Source organism: Meriones unguiculatus, chromosome 4 (genome assembly GCF_030254825.1).
Source record: "Meriones unguiculatus strain TT.TT164.6M chromosome 4, Bangor_MerUng_6.1, whole genome shotgun sequence".
Lineage (NCBI taxonomy): Eukaryota > Metazoa > Chordata > Mammalia > Rodentia > Muridae > Meriones > Meriones unguiculatus.
Window position 1 is genome coordinate 141,418,425 of NC_083352.1, and position 19,073 is coordinate 141,437,497.

At 39.6% G+C, this 19,073-nt stretch overlaps 1 protein-coding gene across 4 annotated transcripts in view; it reads left to right on the plus strand.

Moving 5' to 3' along the window:
• Window positions 1-19,073, plus strand: part of Pak5 (p21 (RAC1) activated kinase 5) — a 356,591-nt gene that overhangs the window by 103,776 nt on the left and 233,742 nt on the right. Inside the window, exon 2 of one of the 4 annotated variants that reach the window (XM_060383203.1) lies at window positions 4,731-4,922. The exons of the other annotated variants lie outside the window; for them this stretch is intronic. The gene's annotated coding sequence lies outside the window, so the exon portion shown is untranslated. The remainder of the gene's footprint in view (window positions 1-4,730; window positions 4,923-19,073) is intronic. 4 annotated transcript variants of the gene reach the window in all.

Here is a 19,073-nt window from a genome sequence, read left to right on the forward strand (position 1 = left end):
AAAATGTAACTGATAAGAAAAAAATAAAATAAAATAAATAATAATAAAATTTTAAAAGAAAGAAAGTTCAAAGCCAAGTTATCAACTAAACATTTTCTTCCTTTAAAAAAATCTAAAAGATAGGAGAGAAAGATAGGGGAGAAAGAGGGATGGAGGGTGGGGCTGGAAGATGAGGGTAGGAGCTATAAGCAGGATACAAAATGAATAAATTATAAAAATAATAATAAAAAATAAAATTTTAAAAGAAAGTTCAAAGCCAAGTTATCAAACTAAACATTTTCTTCCTTTAAAAAAAATCTAAAAATGCCAAATACTGATTTCCCAATATCTTTTGTACACAGAAAATAAATCCCTGACACAACTGTTGGCCATGATGTTTGCTTATAGCTGTGGCTGAGACAAAAGCCAAAGAAATCCCAGAAAAGCAGATTCACAGTCCTGACTTTGTATTGTTAGTTGACTTAACTCGAAAGCCACCAAGCTTTGGTGTTATTGTTATATGAAACTTTATGCCTCTTATTGCTTGTTTTGATTTGAGAGTTCCTTAAATAATATATCATCTATTTTTATAATATCTCATGTCATAAATATTTTCATTTTTCTCTTCACATATGGGAAAAAGAGAAAAATTAAGAACCTTGAAGGTGAAACAAAATTTCTACTTTTCCCCATCCATTCCATATTCTATGCTAGACTGCTTTCTTGGTGTAAGTAATTCTTCTCACTGTTGTCCTCCTTACAGTATGGTTGAGCTTTAATCTTACAGTGGAAGTCTTCAAGAAAGGTCTGACTTTCAGTATCTACTCCCCACTAAACAGGAAGAAGAATGTAGCTGTTTCTCAATCCTGTTTCATTAATTTGCTTGAGTCTGTTGTGGTGTTAAGCAAAGAGTGACTCAAGCTAAACTAAGACCTTAATACTTAACTTGAGAGTTTTCCTTGGTATATTCATTCTTTTTTCTATGTATATTACTTATAGGTGGAAAAGGTAAAAGACTTATTTTCTTGATACTGAACTTTAGAAAACAGAGGAGGGGACCTAAAAAGTAAGGCTCCTTGCATTGTAGCTTATGCTGTGTCTGTGTTAAGATTGTTATCAACACTACACTACTTTCCTGTAAGAGTAAAATGTGGTACAAGCAGATGGAGCAATCTCTCTAAAGACATTCTGTAACACAACTTCTCATCTCTTGTTCTTTCTCCAGTATTATTATTAGTATTCTACAAAAGTCTTGCACTCATGTTTTCGACAAACTGAAAAATGTGAAAAAATGATGTATATGTTTTTTAAAGAATTATTTATTCTTATTTTATGTGTATGATTGTTTTCTCTGTGTACATATATGTGTCCTAAGTGCATGCCTGGTACCCTGAGGTACCAGACAGAGTGTTGGTCGCCTGTAACTGGAGTTGTGGTGGCTGTGAGTTGCCAGGTCCTCTAAAGAATATAGTAAGTGCGGTGTCTTTTTCACATCTGTATAATTCCTTTTAAATGAGATTTCTTATCACATAATGGTAGAATTATGAAGTTGTAAGTTTGTGCTAAATTGCCTTATTCAATCATATCTAACATGCTACATTCTCAGTTGGCATTGTTGTACAATCTTTTTTTTTTACTTTTTAAATTTTTTCATATTAATTACAGTTTATTCACTTTGCAACCCAGCTGTAGCCCCCTCCCTCATTCTCTTCCAATCCCTACCCACCCTCCCTCATCTCCTCGATGCCCCTTTCTAAGTCCACTGATAGGGGAGGTCCTCCTCCCCTTCCATCTGACCCTAGTTTATCAGGTCTCACCAGGGCTGGCTTTATTCTGTGGCTGCATGTTGTCTTCCTCTGTGGCCTAGCAAGGCTGCCTCTCCCTTGAGAGGTAGGGAGAGGTCAAAGAGCTAGCCACTGAGTTCATGTCAGAGAAAGTCCCTGTTTAAGAATTAGAATCTATAAAAGAAATTGTCATATATCTTTATTTAAAATTTTTATTAATTACACTTTATTTACTTTGTATCCCCCCTGAGGCTCTCTCCCTCCCCCTCTCCCATTCCCTTTCTTCCTCCCTTCTACACACATGCCCCTCTCCAAGTCCACTGATAGGGGAGGTCTTCCTTTCTTTCCTTCTGATCCTAGTCTATCAGGTCTCATCAGGAGTGGCTGCATTGTCTTCCTTTGTGGCCTGGTAAGGCTGCTCCCCCCTCAGGGGGAGGTGATCAAAGAGTAGGCTGATCAGTTCATGTCAGAGACAGTCCCTCTTCCCATTACTATGGAACCCATTTGGACACTGAACTGCTATGGGCCACATTTGTGCAGGAGTTCTAGGTTATTTCCATGAATGGTCCTTGGTTAGAGTATCAGTCTCAAAAAAGACCCTTGTGTCCAGATTTTTTGGTTCTGTTTCTCTCCTTGTGGAGCTCCTGTCCTCTCCAGGTCTTACTATTTCCTACCTTTTTCATAAGATTCCCTGCACTCTGACCAAAGGTTGTTCATAAGTCTCAGCATCTGCTTTGTACCTTGCAGGGTAGAGCCTTTCAGAGGCCCTCTGCGGCAAGCTCTTGTCCTATTGCCCGTTTTCTCCTTCTACTAATGTCCATCCTCTTTGCCTTTCTGAACGGGGATTGAGCATTTTAGCGAAAGTCCCCTTTCTTGATTAGTTTCTTTAGATGTACAGATTTTAGTATGTTTATTCTATATTATATGTCTAATATCCACTTATGAGTGAGTATATACCCTGTGTGTCTTTCTGTTTCTGGGATACCTCACTCAGAATTATCTTTTCCAGTTCCCAACATTTACTTGCAAATTTCACGATTTCCTTGTTTCTATTGCTGAGTAATATTCCATTGTGTAGATGTACCACAATTTCTGTATCCATTCCTCAGTGGAGGGGCATCTGGGTTGTTTCCAACTTCTGGCTGTTACAAATAAGGCTCCTACAAACATGGTTGAGCAAATATCTTTGTTGTGTACTATGCAGACCCACCTTGAAATGAAGCATTATGTTATATGCTTGCATGACACTGCCTTTCTGTTATAATAAATATTGGTTGTTGGGTTGATCTGAGCTATTTTTGACCCAGATGTTTATATAGACAGAGGGAGATATCTGATGAAGGATGCCCTCTGCTGGGATGCCTGGAGATTCTTTCCCTGTAATGCCATCTCATTCCAGAAAGCAAAATAAACTTGGTTCCATGTGAACACAGGGTCCTGAGAGAAAGTTAGAGCCATAGGCTTCTGAAACCATCCTCAGAATGGATGCAGAGTCAACTCTACTTTCTTCAGTTCGCCAAAGAAAGTCACACACACACACACACACAAGTCCACATTTAAGTGTGAGGAGGATTCCATCCCTTGAAGGGATTCCCCAAGGTTACATTGCACAGATCTTCCATATAGGAAGGGATCATACGGGACCATTTTGTTATCTGCCACATACTGATTACCATACCATATCAATAATTCTTTGTTCTAATATCACTATTTTAAACAATTCATCTACCTGTCACTTTTTCTAATCCCAACCACCATTTTCATTGATGTAGTCGACCATGATAACCCCCTGGTTTATCTTCCTGCTCTTACTTCTGACCATCCTTGACCTGTTCCCCATCCTGTGCTATGTGTACATTCAGCATATTGCTGGAAATGATAATTTAGTGTCTGCTGCCTGTCTCCTCTACCTGATATGTGCTTAATAAGTCAAACACCAATCATGCATATTACTGCACATAGTTGTCACTTCACAAATGATTTTGGAGTATTATAGCTTTTGGTGTATTATACATTTTACTAACATATTATTTTTATTTTAAAAATAGAGAAATTTTTATAATCTTCCCATTTTGAATATGGTTTATTTAATTATGTTTTGGAAACATACACAGTTGTATATCCTAAGTCTTTATCAGAACAAATGATCTTTCATGATGGTAGTAAAATTAGAATGGTCCAAGGGATTAAAAGTGGGTGCATATACTTTATATATAGTGATGATGTTTACAAAATAAGTGTACTAGTGCATTGCTTAATTAATACAAGTAACCAGAGTCAGAAGGAGGTCTTGGCCAGATGAAGGCCCATGTTCAGAGTTGTACTTTCCAAATGGAAGAGAGCTCTCTAAAAGTAAATTTTATTCATGTTTCAGAGAGAAATAAAATTTCTCCATTATAAAAAAAATGGCATCAGGTGCTTTTGATTTCCTTTTATCAGCTGTTAATTGGAAGAGATGAGAGGAGCTGAAAAAACTAATAAAAAAAACAGCCATGTGAACGCAGCTGTATTGTAGGAAGCTTTGAGTGTGTTAATTAGGTGATGGCCTTGGGAAATGTACTACAAGGGCAAGAAATGGAGGAGGAAGCAAGATATTGCAAAGCTTCTCCCTAGGTGGATGCCATTGAAATATGAGTTTGTGTTCAAATGTTTTGAGTCATTTGAGAACATCACTTTGAACATGAGACAGCTGGCATTTGGAAGATCCTGAATAACCTTTCAACTTTGCAGACCACCCATACATTAGCAATGATTTGGATCTATGTGATACAATTAGTCCTATCACTTCTGAGCATGAATAGTTTGGAAGCACATTGCAATATATGTTTGTAGCTTTGGAGGCTTCCAAATATCTGAAATGTCTTTTGTAGCAGACAAAACTTCCACCCTTGGGAGCTGTATTGAATCATGCCCCACCCCTCACCCCCCAAAAGAGCTGCATTCTGAGTTTCTCAATTTTCTTTGCAGCTCGGATACAGGCATGAGAACTGGGCATGGGTAATGAGTTAGACCCACCCTCCACTATAACATGAAGAGTGCTAGAGGAAGGAATCTGTTTTATCATCGGAAGCAATGGCATCTGGGGCCAATAGGCCAGCAGGCACTCTGACATGTTCTGACTGTGGTGACAGTGCAAGCTGCAGTGGTCTGTGGCAGCAGGTCAGTGTTGTTCTCACTGGGCAGGTTGTGGGAGTTTCTAGACAAAGTTCATCTGCGACTTTTCCTCTCTGATCTTCTGTGAATGGTTTCAGAAAATGTTGGGATTTTCCTCCTTATTTTAACAAGAATTTCTTTTAATCTTCCCAAAAAACAAGGTCATTAATTTTGTTTATACATTAGAACCTATGTCTAACTCATGCCAATGCAAAGTGCAAAGCATCTTATGAATGTCATAAAATGGACAATTATAGTTCTTCAGATGCATACAACTTTCTATCAGTGTGTTAGCCAGTATCACCTAAACATTGAGAAGTTTCTTTAGCGGGAATCAAATCTCATTATGTTGGTTTCCAAAAACTTGTTTTTAATATCTTTTAGATCACAAATAAAAATTATAACTGACTTAGTTATTCTCATATTTCACTCTGTTCAAAAGAGTTAAATAGACTTTGTGTCTTCAAAAATTCTTCTTTTCAGTCCTCTCATTCATGATTGTTTGTGCTGATATCTGAGAGACAAATGCTTGCATCTATAACTTAGTATAATTTCCTTTCTGGTAGAAAGACTGAATAGTTCAAAATTAATTACCTATATGACTCAACAACCATTTTTTGAAAATATTTGATAAAGCAGTATATCGGTGAGCCAGAACACTGTAGATCTTTAATATCTTTTCCTTCAGGATTGTGCTGCATCTGGTACAGTAGGATGTGGACAAGTGTTTCTCAAGGGCCTCAAAAGATGCAAATCCGAAGTCTTCATATGGAGAAACAAAAAACCCAGAATCTCCAAAACGATCCTGTACGACAACAGATCATCTGGAGGTATCTCCATTCCTGATCTCAAGCTGTACTACAGGGCAACAGTAATAAAAACTGCATGGTATTGGCATAGGAACAGAAAGGAGGATCAATGGAACCGCATAGAAGACCCAGAAATAAATCCACACACCTATGAATACTCGATATTCGACAAAGAAGCCAATTCCATTCAATGGAAAAAAGACAGCATCTTCAACAAATGGTGCTGGACCAACTGGATGTCTACATGCAGAAAAATGAAAATAGATCCATATTTATCACCCTGCACAAAACTAAAGTGGATCAAGGACCTCGACATAAAACCAGATACCCTAAATCAATTGGAAAAAAAAGTGGGGAACAGCCTAGAACTCATTGGCACAGGAGACAACTTCCTGAACAGAACACCAACAGCACAGGCTCTAAGAGCAACAATCAATAAATGGGACCTCATGAAACTGAAAAGTTTCTGTAAAGCAAAGGATACCGTCATCAAAACAAAACGACTGCCTACAGATTGGGAAAGAATCTTCACTAACCCTTTATCTGACAGAGGACTAATATCCAGTATATACAAAGAACTAAAGAAGCTGAAAAGCAGCAATCCAAGTAATCCAATTAAAAAATGGGGAACAGAGCTAAACAGAGAATTCTCGACAGAGGAATATCGAATGGCAGAAAAACACTTAAAGAAATGCTCATCCTCATTAGCCATCAGGGAAATGCAAATCAAAACAACCCTGAGATATCACCTTACACCCATCAGAATGGCCAAGATGAAAAACTCAAGCGATAACACATGCTGGAGAGGTTGTGGAGAAAGGGGAACCCTCCTCCACTGCTGGTGGGAATGTAAACTGGTACAACCACTCTGGAAAGCTATCTGGCGCTTTCTAAGATAAATAGGAATAGTGCTTCCTCCAGACCCAGCTATACCACTGCTAGGTATATACCCAAAGTTTGTTCAAGTACACAAAAAGGACACTTGCTCAACCATGTTTATAGCAGCTCTATTTGTAATAGCCAGAACCTGGAAACAACCCAGATGTCCATCAACAGTGGAATGGGTACAGAAATTGTGGTATTTTTATACAATGGAATACTACTCAGCAATCAAAAAGGAGGAAATCATGAAATTTGCAGGCAAATGGTGGGATCTAGAAAAGATCATTCTGAGTGAAATATCCCAGAAGGAGAAAGACAAACATGGGATATACTCACTTATATAGACCTATGAGATATGATAAACATAATGAAATCTATACACCTAAAAAAGATAATCAATTGAGCGGACATGGGGTAAGATGATCAATCCTCGTTTAGAAAGACAGATGGGATGTGCATTGAACGTATGACACAAGTCTACTGAGTGCATCGGAAAGACTCTAACTAGCAGTGTTGTCAAAGCAAAGACTCATGACCAAACCTTTGGCAGAGTACAGGGAATCATAAGAAAGAAGGGGAGTTAGTCTGATGGGGAAAGGATAGGAGCTCCACAAGGACCAAATATATCTGGGCACAGGTCTTTTCTGAGACTGACATTCAACCAAGGACCATGTATGGATATAACCTAGAACCTCCACTCAGATGTAGCCTGTGGTAGCTCAGTAACCAATTGGTTTCCCAAAGTGAGGGGAACAGGGACTATTTCTAACAGGAACTCAATGACTGGCTCTTTGGTCTCCCCACCCCCGAAGGGAGGAGCAGTCCTGTTAGGCCACAGAGGAGGGCTTTGCAGCCAGTCCTGAAGATACCTGATAAAACAGGATCAGATGAATGGGGAGGAGGTCCCCCCTATCAGTGGACTTGGAAAGGGGCAAGGTGAAGATGAGGGAGGGAGGGAGGGACTGGGAGGGAATGAGGGATCGGGACACGGCTGGGATACAGAGTTAGTAAAATGTAACTGATAAAAAAAATAAAAAAAAAGAATCCAATATTAAAAAAAAAAAAAAAACCAACAACAAAAGATGCATATCCCTAGAGCAGGTTACCAGCTGTGTGTGAAATGGGAAACAGGGACCAGGAGTGACACTCACAGGGAACTACTCAACAACACTACTTGGAAATGATTGTCAATATCACACAGAACATGAACATAGAAGTAGTAATACTGGTTTCATGTAACAAAGGAAGCATTTGTAACTTAAAAAAATTAAAACGCACTGTTAGACAGCCAGGAATTAAAAATCACTGGGGAGTTATAATGGAGGAGTACCTGGATAATTTCTTTTAGGAGATGGAGTTCTGAGGAGCTAGTGGTCTAGAGTGGTGCTGCTCAACATACAGCCCACAGGCCTGTCCTGCATGTGGAACTCTCCCACTCATCAGGGAGTTGTGTAACTTGTACCAAAATGGAAACCAATTAGTGTATTCAGCACAGCTAACCATTTCTCCTAACATGAAGGTCGTGACGAAGGAGGCACTAACCCGAAAAAGAAAACCAATTAGTGTATTCAGCACAGCTAACCATTTCTCCTAACATGAAGGTCGTGGCGAAGGAGGCCCTAACCCGAAAAAGAAAACCAATTAGTGTATTCAGCACAGCTAACCATTTCTCCTAACATGAAGGTCGTGACGAAGGAGGCACTTACCCGAAAAAGAAAACCAATTAGTGTATTCAGCACAGCTAACCATTTCTCCTAACATGAAGGTCGTGGCGAAGGAGGCACTAACCCGAAAAAGAAAACCAATTAGTGTATTCAGCACAGCTAACCATTTCTCCTAACATGAAGGTCGTGACGAAGGAGGCACTAACCCGAAAAAGAAAACCAATTAGTGTATTCAGCACAGCTAACCATTTCTCCTAACATGAAGGTCGTGACGAAGGAGGCACTAACCCGAAAAAGAAAACCAATTAGTGTATTCAGCACAGCTAACCATTTCTCCTAACATGAAGGTCGTGACGAAGGAGGCACTAACCCGAAAAAGAAAACCAATTAGTGTATTCAGCACAGCTAACCATTTCTCCTAACATGAAGGTCGTGACAAAGGAGGCACTAACCCGAAAAAGAAAACCAATTAGTGTATTCAGCACAGCTAACCATTTCTCCTAACATGAAGGTCGTGGCGAAGGAGGCACTAACCCGAAAAAGAAAACCAATTAGTGTATTCAGCACAGCTAACCATTTCTCCTAACATGAAGGTCGTGGCGAAGGAGGCACTAACCCGAAAAAGAAAACCAATTAGTGTATTCAGCACAGCTAACCATTTCTCCTAACATGAAGGTCGTGGCGAAGGAGGCACTAACCCGAAAAAGAAAACCAATTAGTGTATTCAGCACAGCTAACCATTTCTCCTAACATGAAGGTCGTGGCGAAGGAGGCACTAACCCGAAAAAGAAAACCAATTAGTGTATTCAGCACAGCTAACCATTTCTCCTAACATGAAGGTCGTGACGAAGGAGGCACTAACCCGAAAAAGAAAACCAATTAGTGTATTCAGCACAGCTAACCATTTCTCCTAACATGAAGGTCGTGGCGAAGGAGGCCCTAACCCGAAAAAGAAAACCAATTAGTGTATTCAGCACAGCTAACCATTTCTCCTAACATGAAGGTCGTGACGAAGGAGGCACTAACCCGAAAAAGAAAACCAATTAGTGTATTCAGCACAGCTAACCATTTCTCCTAACATGAAGGTCGTGACGAAGGAGGCACTAACCCGAAAAAGAAAACCAATTAGTGTATTCAGCACAGCTAACCATTTCTCCTAACATGAAGGTCGTGGCGAAGGAGGCACTAACCCGAAAAAGAAAACCAATTAGTGTATTCAGCACAGCTAACCATTTCTCCTAACATGAAGGTCGTGACGAAGGAGGCACTAACCCGAAAAAGAAAACCAATTAGTGTATTCAGCACAGCTAACCATTTCTCCTAACATGAAGGTCGTGGCGAAGGAGGCACTAACCCGAAAAAGAAAACCAATTAGTGTATTCAGCACAGCTAACCATTTCTCCTAACATGAAGGTCGTGGCGAAGGAGGCACTAACCCGAAAAAGAAAACCAATTAGTGTATTCAGCACAGCTAACCATTTCTCCTAACATGAAGGTCGTGGCGAAGGAGGCACTAACCCGAAAAAGAAAACCAATTAGTGTATTCAGCACAGCTAACCATTTCTCCTAACATGAAGGTCGTGACAAAGGAGGCACTAACCCGAAAAAGAAAACCAATTAGTGTATTCAGCACAGCTAACCATTTCTCCTAACATGAAGGTCGTGACGAAGGAGGCACTAACCCGAAAAAGAAAACCAATTAGTGTATTCAGCACAGCTAACCATTTCTCCTAACATGAAGGTCGTGGCGAAGGAGGCCCTAACCGAAAAAGAAAACCAATTAGTGTATTCAGCACAGCTAACCATTTCTCCTAACATGAAGGTCGTGGCGAAGGAGGCACTAACCCGAAAAAGAAAACCAATTAGTGTATTCAGCACAGCTAACCATTTCTCCTAACATGAAGGTCGTGACGAAGGAGGCACTAACCCGAAAAAGAAAACCAATTAGTGTATTCAGCACAGCTAACCATTTCTCCTAACATGAAGGTCGTGACGAAGGAGGCACTAACCCGAAAAAGAAAACCAATTAGTGTATTCAGCACAGCTAACCATTTCTCCTAACATGAAGGTCGTGACGAAGGAGGCACTAACCCGAAAAAGAAAACCAATTAGTGTATTCAGCACAGCTAACCATTTCTCCTAACATGAAGGTCGTGGCGAAGGAGGCACTAACCCGAAAAAGAAAACCAATTAGTGTATTCAGCACAGCTAACCATTTCTCCTAACATGAAGGTCGTGGCGAAGGAGGCACTAACCCGAAAAAGAAAACCAATTAGTGTATTCAGCACAGCTAACCATTTCTCCTAACATGAAGGTCGTGACGAAGGAGGCACTAACCCGAAAAAGAAAACCAATTAGTGTATTCAGCACAGCTAACCATTTCTCCTAACATGAAGGTCGTGGCGAAGGAGGCCCTAACCCGAAAAAGAAAACCAATTAGTGTATTCAGCACAGCTAACCATTTCTCCTAACATGAAGGTCGTGGCGAAGGAGGCACTAACCCGAAAAAGAAAACCAATTAGTGTATTCAGCACAGCTAACCATTTCTCCTAACATGAAGGTCGTGGCGAAGGAGGCACTAACCCGAAAAAGAAAACCAATTAGTGTATTCAGCACAGCTAACCATTTCTCCTAACATGAAGGTCGTGGCGAAGGAGGCACTAACCCGAAAAAGAAAACCAATTAGTGTATTCAGCACAGCTAACCATTTCTCCTAACATGAAGGTCGTGACGAAGGAGGCACTAACCCGAAAAAGAAAACCAATTAGTGTATTCAGCACAGCTAACCATTTCTCCTAACATGAAGGTCGTGACGAAGGAGGCACTAACCCGAAAAAGAAAACCAATTAGTGTATTCAGCACAGCTAACCATTTCTCCTAACATGAAGGTGGTGACGAAGGAGGCACTAACCCGAAAAAGAAAACCAATTAGTGTATTCAGCACAGCTAACCATTTCTCCTAACATGAAGGTCGTGGCGAAGGAGGCACTAACCCGAAAAAGAAAACCAATTAGTGTATTCAGCACAGCTAACCATTTCTCCTAACATGAAGGTCGTGACGAAGGAGGCACTAACCCGAAAAAGAAAACCAATTAGTGTATTCAGCACAGCTAACCATTTCTCCTAACATGAAGGTCGTGACGAAGGAGGCACTAACCCGAAAAAGAAAACCAATTAGTGTATTCAGCACAGCTAACCATTTCTCCTAACATGAAGGTCGTGGCGAAGGAGGCACTAACCCGAAAAAGAAAACCAATTAGTGTATTCAGCACAGCTAACCATTTCTCCTAACATGAAGGTCGTGGCGAAGGAGGCACTAACCCGAAAAAGAAAACCAATTAGTGTATTCAGCACAGCTAACCATTTCTCCTAACATGAAGGTCGTGGCGAAGGAGGCACTAACCCGAAAAAGAAAACCAATTAGTGTATTCAGCACAGCTAACCATTTCTCCTAACATGAAGGTCGTGACGAAGGAGCCACTAACCCGAAAAAGAAAACCAATTAGTGTATTCAGCACAGCTAACCATTTCTCCTAACATGAAGGTCGTGACGAAGGAGGCACTAACCCAAAAAAGAAAACCAATTAGTGTATTCAGCACAGCTAACCATTTCTCCTAACATGAAGGTGGTGACGAAGGAGGCACTAACCCGAAAAAGAAAACCAATTAGTGTATTCAGCACAGCTAACCATTTCTCCTAACATGAAGGTCGTGACGAAGGAGGCCCTAACCCGAAAAAGAAAACCAATTAGTGTATTCAGCACAGCTAACCATTTCTCCTAACATGAAGGTCGTGACGAAGGAGGCACTAACCCGAAAAAGAAAACCAATTAGTGTATTCAGCACAGCTAACCATTTCTCCTAACATGAAGGTCGTGGCGAAGGAGGCCCTAACCCGAAAAAGAAAACCAATTAGTGTATTCAGCACAGCTAACCATTTCTCCTAACATGAAGGTCGTGACGAAGGAGGCACTAACCCGAAAAAGAAAACCAATTAGTGTATTCAGCACAGCTAACCATTTCTCCTAACATGAAGGTCGTGACAAAGGAGGCACTAACCCGAAAAAGAAAACCAATTAGTGTATTCAGCACAGCTAACCATTTCTCCTAACATGAAGGTCGTGACAAAGGAGGCACTAACCCGAAAAAGAAAACCAATTAGTGTATTCAGCACAGCTAACCATTTCTCCTAACATGAAGGTCGTGACGAAGGAGGCACTAACCCAAAAAAGAAAACCAATTAGTGTATTCAGCACAGCTAACCATTTCTCCTAACATGAAGGTGGTGACGAAGGAGGCACTAACCCGAAAAAGAAAACCAATTAGTGTATTCAGCACAGCTAACCATTTCTCCTAACATGAAGGTCGTGACGAAGGAGGCCCTAACCCGAAAAAGAAAACCAATTAGTGTATTCAGCACAGCTAACCATTTCTCCTAACATGAAGGTCGTGACGAAGGAGGCACTAACCCGAAAAAGAAAACCAATTAGTGTATTCAGCACAGCTAACCATTTCTCCTAACATGAAGGTCGTGGCGAAGGAGGCCCTAACCCGAAAAAGAAAACAGTTTGTGTACTGTTCACTTCGAGTGCCAATAATTTGATGGATAATAAACACGTGAACAGCAGAAAGCGGGTGAGCACTCCACCTGTGGAATGACCTCACACAAACAATTATTTCTACACAAAATTTTAAATTTATATGTGTTTTAGGACCATGGTTGAGTACTCTTTATTTCCAACAAACTAAGGTTATACAAGTCTAGGTATAAAAATAGTTTTCTTGGACCAACAAGATGTTGTTGTGGACTAAAGCATTTGTTGCTAAGCCTGACAACCTGAGTTTCATCTCCGGGACCCACAAGGCAGCAGAAGAGAGTCAACTATTGCAAATTTTGCTCTGAGTAACATAGAACCTCACATACCATGGCACAAGTCCCACCTCCCCAAACAAGCAAACAAAAAATGGAAAGAAAGGCAATAAGACAGTTTTCTTAAGTCTTTAAATTTATAAAGATATCTAACCTAACCAAGGTCATAAGGATTTTACAAAATCACAAGTAAAAGATAAAGATAATGATATGTTCCTGTACCATATGTTACTTTTGATAAAATTATACCATTATAAAACTCCATTCCAGTCAATATTCGTCCTAGGTGAATATTGGTTGAGTTAAACATTATGTTTTTATCTCAGTTTTGCACATGCAAGTGAGGTCTTGACAATTAGAAGTTCTCACAGAAAAGGTAATAATGATTGTTATATCTAATAACAATAATAAAAAAAGTCACCAGCTTTTCTTGTCTTCATCTGTGGTGTTCAAATTAGGATTGCTTAGCTATCATTCATTCAAGTAAAGTGCCAATATTAAAAAGTAAAAATGTTTTTGATGATAAGCTAGAATCAGTCAAAACTCACCTATGAGAACGGAGCCCAAAAGGTAATCTGCTGGGGATTCCAACAGAGAGATTGTGAAAGCATCTTGTGAGATATTAGAAGTTTGCCACACATACCTGTGCTGTCCACCATGGCAACCATGAGCCCCTGTGCTTCTTTTTATTTAAAACTGCCAAAATAAGGAAAGTCAGCTCCACATGTGATGGCACTGGTATGATGTTCAAACAGCTTCAGAACTGGGAGTATTTCTGAATTCCAGTTTATAGATGCTTAAACATTAAAGTCCATGCAAGTTTTCCAAATTCAGATAACACCAAGATCTGAAATACTTCAGTATCTGGATAAGAGATAAGATCTGTTAAAAACAAAACAAAACAAAAAACTGGCTTTGTCTTAAGCCAAGTCCATTCTTTTTTTTTTTTTTTTTTTTTTTTTTTTTTTTCTCTCTCTGATTTCCAGGCAGCAGGACATGGTTGGAAAAAGAATTACTTAGGAAAATGTGTTAAACCATATATATACATTCACTTTGAGGGAGCTTGACACTGATGTACCTCCTTTTGTTTCTTAGTTTCCTTACAGATTTTGAGGATTTTAGTACTAACTTTTTTGTTCTTCAATCATGTAACATTTTACTATATAAAGTGATGGGCATGAAGCAGCAACAGTAGTGTTACCAGAAGCTTGTTAAAATACAGATAATTACATGCAACCTGAAACCTACAAAGCTAGAATGTGCATATAACAAAAGCTCCATGTGCTGGTTACTATTAGGTATCTGTGTAGAACTGGAGTATCTATCGCTAAAGACAACACAGAGTACTCAGAATACTGCATAACTGCAATGATAAATCAGCGTGCTCCTTCTGTATCCCTTTAGCCAAGGGCTACAAATATTAAATTGACGATCTAGAATTTGCTGAATTGAACAGCTCTTAGAGAGTGTTTCCTCCTTGGGGAATCTCTAAGTCACCAACCTTACATACAATGGAATGTCAAATGATCTTCTTATGTTAAAATGTCACCTTTTGATGTGTCATCACTCTGAGTTAAAGATGGCATACAAAGAGACAAATGTATCATTTGGTGCCTTTTAATAACAAATTTGGTGCAATTTAATAACAAATTACTTAGTAACAATAGCTTTCAGTTAAATGCTGAAAATGAGAAAGGAAATGAATAAGCTCAAGTGCCATATAATTAATTATGTCTCACCATTGGCTTTGTAACATGTGGGTGTCTCATTTTTGCCCAGAAATTCCTTCAGTTCAAATTGAGTGCTAAAAACAGCACTCTGAAAACCTGGCTTGGGGTGAGGAAAGGGCTGAGTCTTTCAACCATGTTTACTTGCTGTTGAAACTTCCTAAGCAGCTCATCCACAGGGAAACTAAACAGTTCATCCCCAAGAGGCTCTCACAGAGCAGGAACCAAATCCCAATAGCATAGGAAGCAAAATTTTTGTGAGTAACAAAAAAAAAAAAAAAAAAAAAGTAAAAGAAAAAAAAAACAAGAGTCTAGTTCTAAGCACTACATGGGTACCAGTCATTCCAGCAAAAGCAAGATAAAACAGGCAGAAGTCCTACCACATCAATATGGCCTAGAGCAAGCACAAACTGTCATAGTAGATGATGCTTCATACATGTGAGAGGTTTCTCCTTTCAGCAGTGAGACACATCATGTTTGGCCAGGCTTCTCAATCCATAATTTCCCTATTTAGTCACACAGTTATCATGTTTTATTCCAGACTCTTTCCTTCCTTAATATCTTAATTTATTTATCTACCAATTATACATATTTGGCACATTGCTCTATACGGAGTATGCCAGTTTAATCAGAAAAGTTTTCTCTTTTAGTAAGCTGTAATGATCTGGCTAAAATATGAGGAGCACAAACCACTTTACATGCTGAGTCAGCTATTAAAGGCCAAAGGTACTTGTTCTAGAAGACATCTTGCTTTCTTGGGCTTTTGTTTGCCATTTAATGAGATCATAAAGCATCTGTACCCATAGGTTTTGGATTACTGTGACGACTATGACCAGTTACGTCATTCTTAATGATTTTAAATACTAGTTTATTCTCACAGCCTGAAAGCCATAAGTCTGAAGCTGGCATCAATGAGTTGAAATTAAGGCATCCCCAGGGACAACTTCATCCAAAGCCTCTTTGAAGAGATCTGTCCCTTGCCTTATCCAGCTTCTGGTGGTTTACAGAATTAGCTTATGGTCACAATCCTAGTTTAGACCAGCATCTTCAAAATTCTAATTGTATATATTCTCACTCTTTCTCTTTCAAAGGATTCATATGTATACATGGATAACACAGATTAATCCTTCTGGGTCCAGATTCGTATTTTAACCTACAAAGTCTTTGACATATAATATAATGTTCACAGGTTCTCAGAAGTAGGATTTGGCTATCTTTTAAGGTTCTTTGTTTCTGCTTGACACAAACTTTTTAGAAATTTCCCTTTGAGTTTTCACTTTTTAAAAATATTTGTGGAGAATATTGAAATTTCACAAGGAGTTTATCCAACAAGGAATCTTAAGTATGCACACTCACAGCAACCCCATCCTTTGGGGATTCTGGAACCTCTAAGTAAAAGAAAAAAAAAGAATTTTACCTAAAATTCTGATCTTCTGAACTGGAACAAATTTTGGTTTAGGAACAGCCAGCAAGCACTATCTACAAGTGTAACTCGAGTCACTTTAGATGAAACTGTTACTAGTGGTTGGTATCTAGTCTGGGTGTTTCCAGGTTCTTGTCTTACTCACTGAGCTAAAATGAAGGTGCACACAAATCACGAGTTAGCAAGGACACTTCATTTAAAAGCAAAATGACAGTACAGACTACATGCTGTCAAGAGTGACAGGGGCTAGTTGAGTTAGAAATTCCAAGTTCAGGGCTCCAAGTTACAGTCCATGCCTTCCTCATTGCTACTGGGGTAGAGTATGGGCATTTCTCTCTTTTGATTGACAGATTTGAATAGTATATGTTTCAGTTTTTCTATTATGCACCTCCCTTCCCATGATACATCTGATTTTTATCATATACATTCCCAAACATGCATGAACATAATATGGTACAATGGCTTGATTCTCTTAAACTTTCACAGTTAACTTTGCTACTCATGTGTCTAATAACAAACTAGGCCAGGTGGACTGATAGGACATCATTCATAAGTGCATTTAAATGAATATGGAGTATTACCAAAGGGTTTCCAAAGAGGGTAACTAACTTTGGAAGTAGGGTATATATGGACCTCCATATAGGTGGGGGTGTCCCAGGTTGACAAGCACATTGTTAGGAGAGCAATGTGTGTATAGCCTAAGCCAAGTGGAGTTTTTGCTTGCTAAGCTATACCCTATGTTTCTTTCCCTCAAACTCAGCCAGACTATGGCTTCTGAGTCTGTATAACTCATCAGTCACACACATTAGAACACCTACTTAGCTAAAGCCAATTTCCCAATGGAATGCATGCTATAAATACATAATTTCCAGGTTAATTGCATGTAAAAATTAAGGCAGACCAGGTGTAAGGGCCTTAGATAAGAAGTTTCTGGGTCATTTGCCTGCTGTTGATTCTGAGCACAGAGTTTATAATGAAGTCCGTTCTTGGCAGGGCCAGAACTCCCATTAGGACATCCTAGCAAGGAGGGACTAAGTGGCAGCCTCACTGTAAATCCTCCTTTTCCCACACAAGGATGGTGCTTTCTATTTGGAGAATGTTTCTTTAAGGTTCTTAATGTTCTTTAAGGTGACCACAACCAGAGATAATATTCTGTTCAGAAAACATGTATACAAATAAACCATAAACATAACATTTTGTGATAGACCCACCTGAAACTGTGTGTGTATGTGTGTGTGGTGTGTGTGTGTGTGTGTGTGTGTGTGTGTATGAATGTGTCTGTTAAAAAGCAGCATTCTAAAGCAAACAGCAGAAATAAGAGGCAACCTGTATAACAGCAAGTGCCTTGGGAATAGCATCTTCTGTTGGAGCAGAACTTGATCTATTTGCTTAAACTGAAGATGCCTCTGGGACTTTAACTAGAAGAATGATCATCAGTGTGTGTAATTTATTTAGGGGATATTTAGATGCCTTTACCACACAAGATTAAAAACAATTAAAATCTACTTCCATCTTATGAATCAGAGTGACTTGATAGAATAATACCACTTTTATTTTTAGTTATGGGTGAATTTGCCTGAGTCTCAACAGTAACCATTGCTATAAAGGCAATAATAAGAGTAAGATGATTTTCCTTCTGTTTTTATTTGGTTATTCCATGAAATAAATAGTGTACACTTGGCACCTGATATTTATAGTACCATCTGTCTGTTGGTTCCCTTGCTATGAACAGATTTACAGTAGCATGTGGGTGGGGAAGCATCCTTAGTAGAATCTTTCCTAAGAAGGTCAACTCTGTTCGGCACTGACTGTCTCTGAGTGATAGGAGATTGACAATGCATTCCTTTATTCAGCTTTCCATGCTGTGTGCTTTAAAAGGTTGTACATGTGGAAGGACCATTTTGCTCGTCTTCAACCACTCTTTCAATCTTTCTAAGGTAGGATTTAAAGTGTGAACAAAAAAAATACAGAAACACTGAATAAATACATGTCAAAGTAGGTGATTTGTAAAGTCCTGAAATCAGAGAAGAAAAGAGGGAGGGTGCTTTCTTGGCTTGATCACTGAGCCTTCATTACACACACTTCTCACAGCCTCTGCTAGAATAGCCCTTTAAGGCTTCAGTGTTTCTTTTATATATATATATTTTTTTCCAAATAATTTTATACATTCACTTGTATCCCACCTGTAGCCCTCTCCCTTTTTCCCTCCCAATCCTCCCCTCCTTCCCTCATCTCCTCCCTGTCCCCTTCCCAGTCCACTGAGAGGGGGTGTCCTCCTCTCCTTCCTTCTGGCCCTAGCTTATCAGGTATCTTCAGGATGGTTGCAATGTCATTATCTGTGGCCTAGCAAGGCTGTTCCTGCCCCGGGGAGGGAGAGGAAGCTCAATGAGCCAGACATTGAGTTCATATCAGAAACAATTCCTGTCCTCCTTATTAGGGAACCCACTTGGATACTGAGCTACCATGGGCTATGTCTGAGCAGGGGTTGTAGGTTATATCCATGCATGGTCCTTGGTTGGATAAACAGTCTCAGAGAAGACACCTGTGCCCAGATATATTTGGAACTTGTGGGGCTCCCTGTCTACTCAAGGTTATACTACTTCCTCCTTCCTTCATATGATTTCCTACACTCTGCCGAAGGCTTGGTTATGGGTCTCAACATCTGCTTTGATACACTGCTAGGTAGAGTCTTTCCGGTGCCATCTGTGGTAGGCTACTGTCCTGTTACTTGTTTTCTCCTACTTCCAATGTCCATCCCCTTTGTCTTTCTAGGTGAGGATTA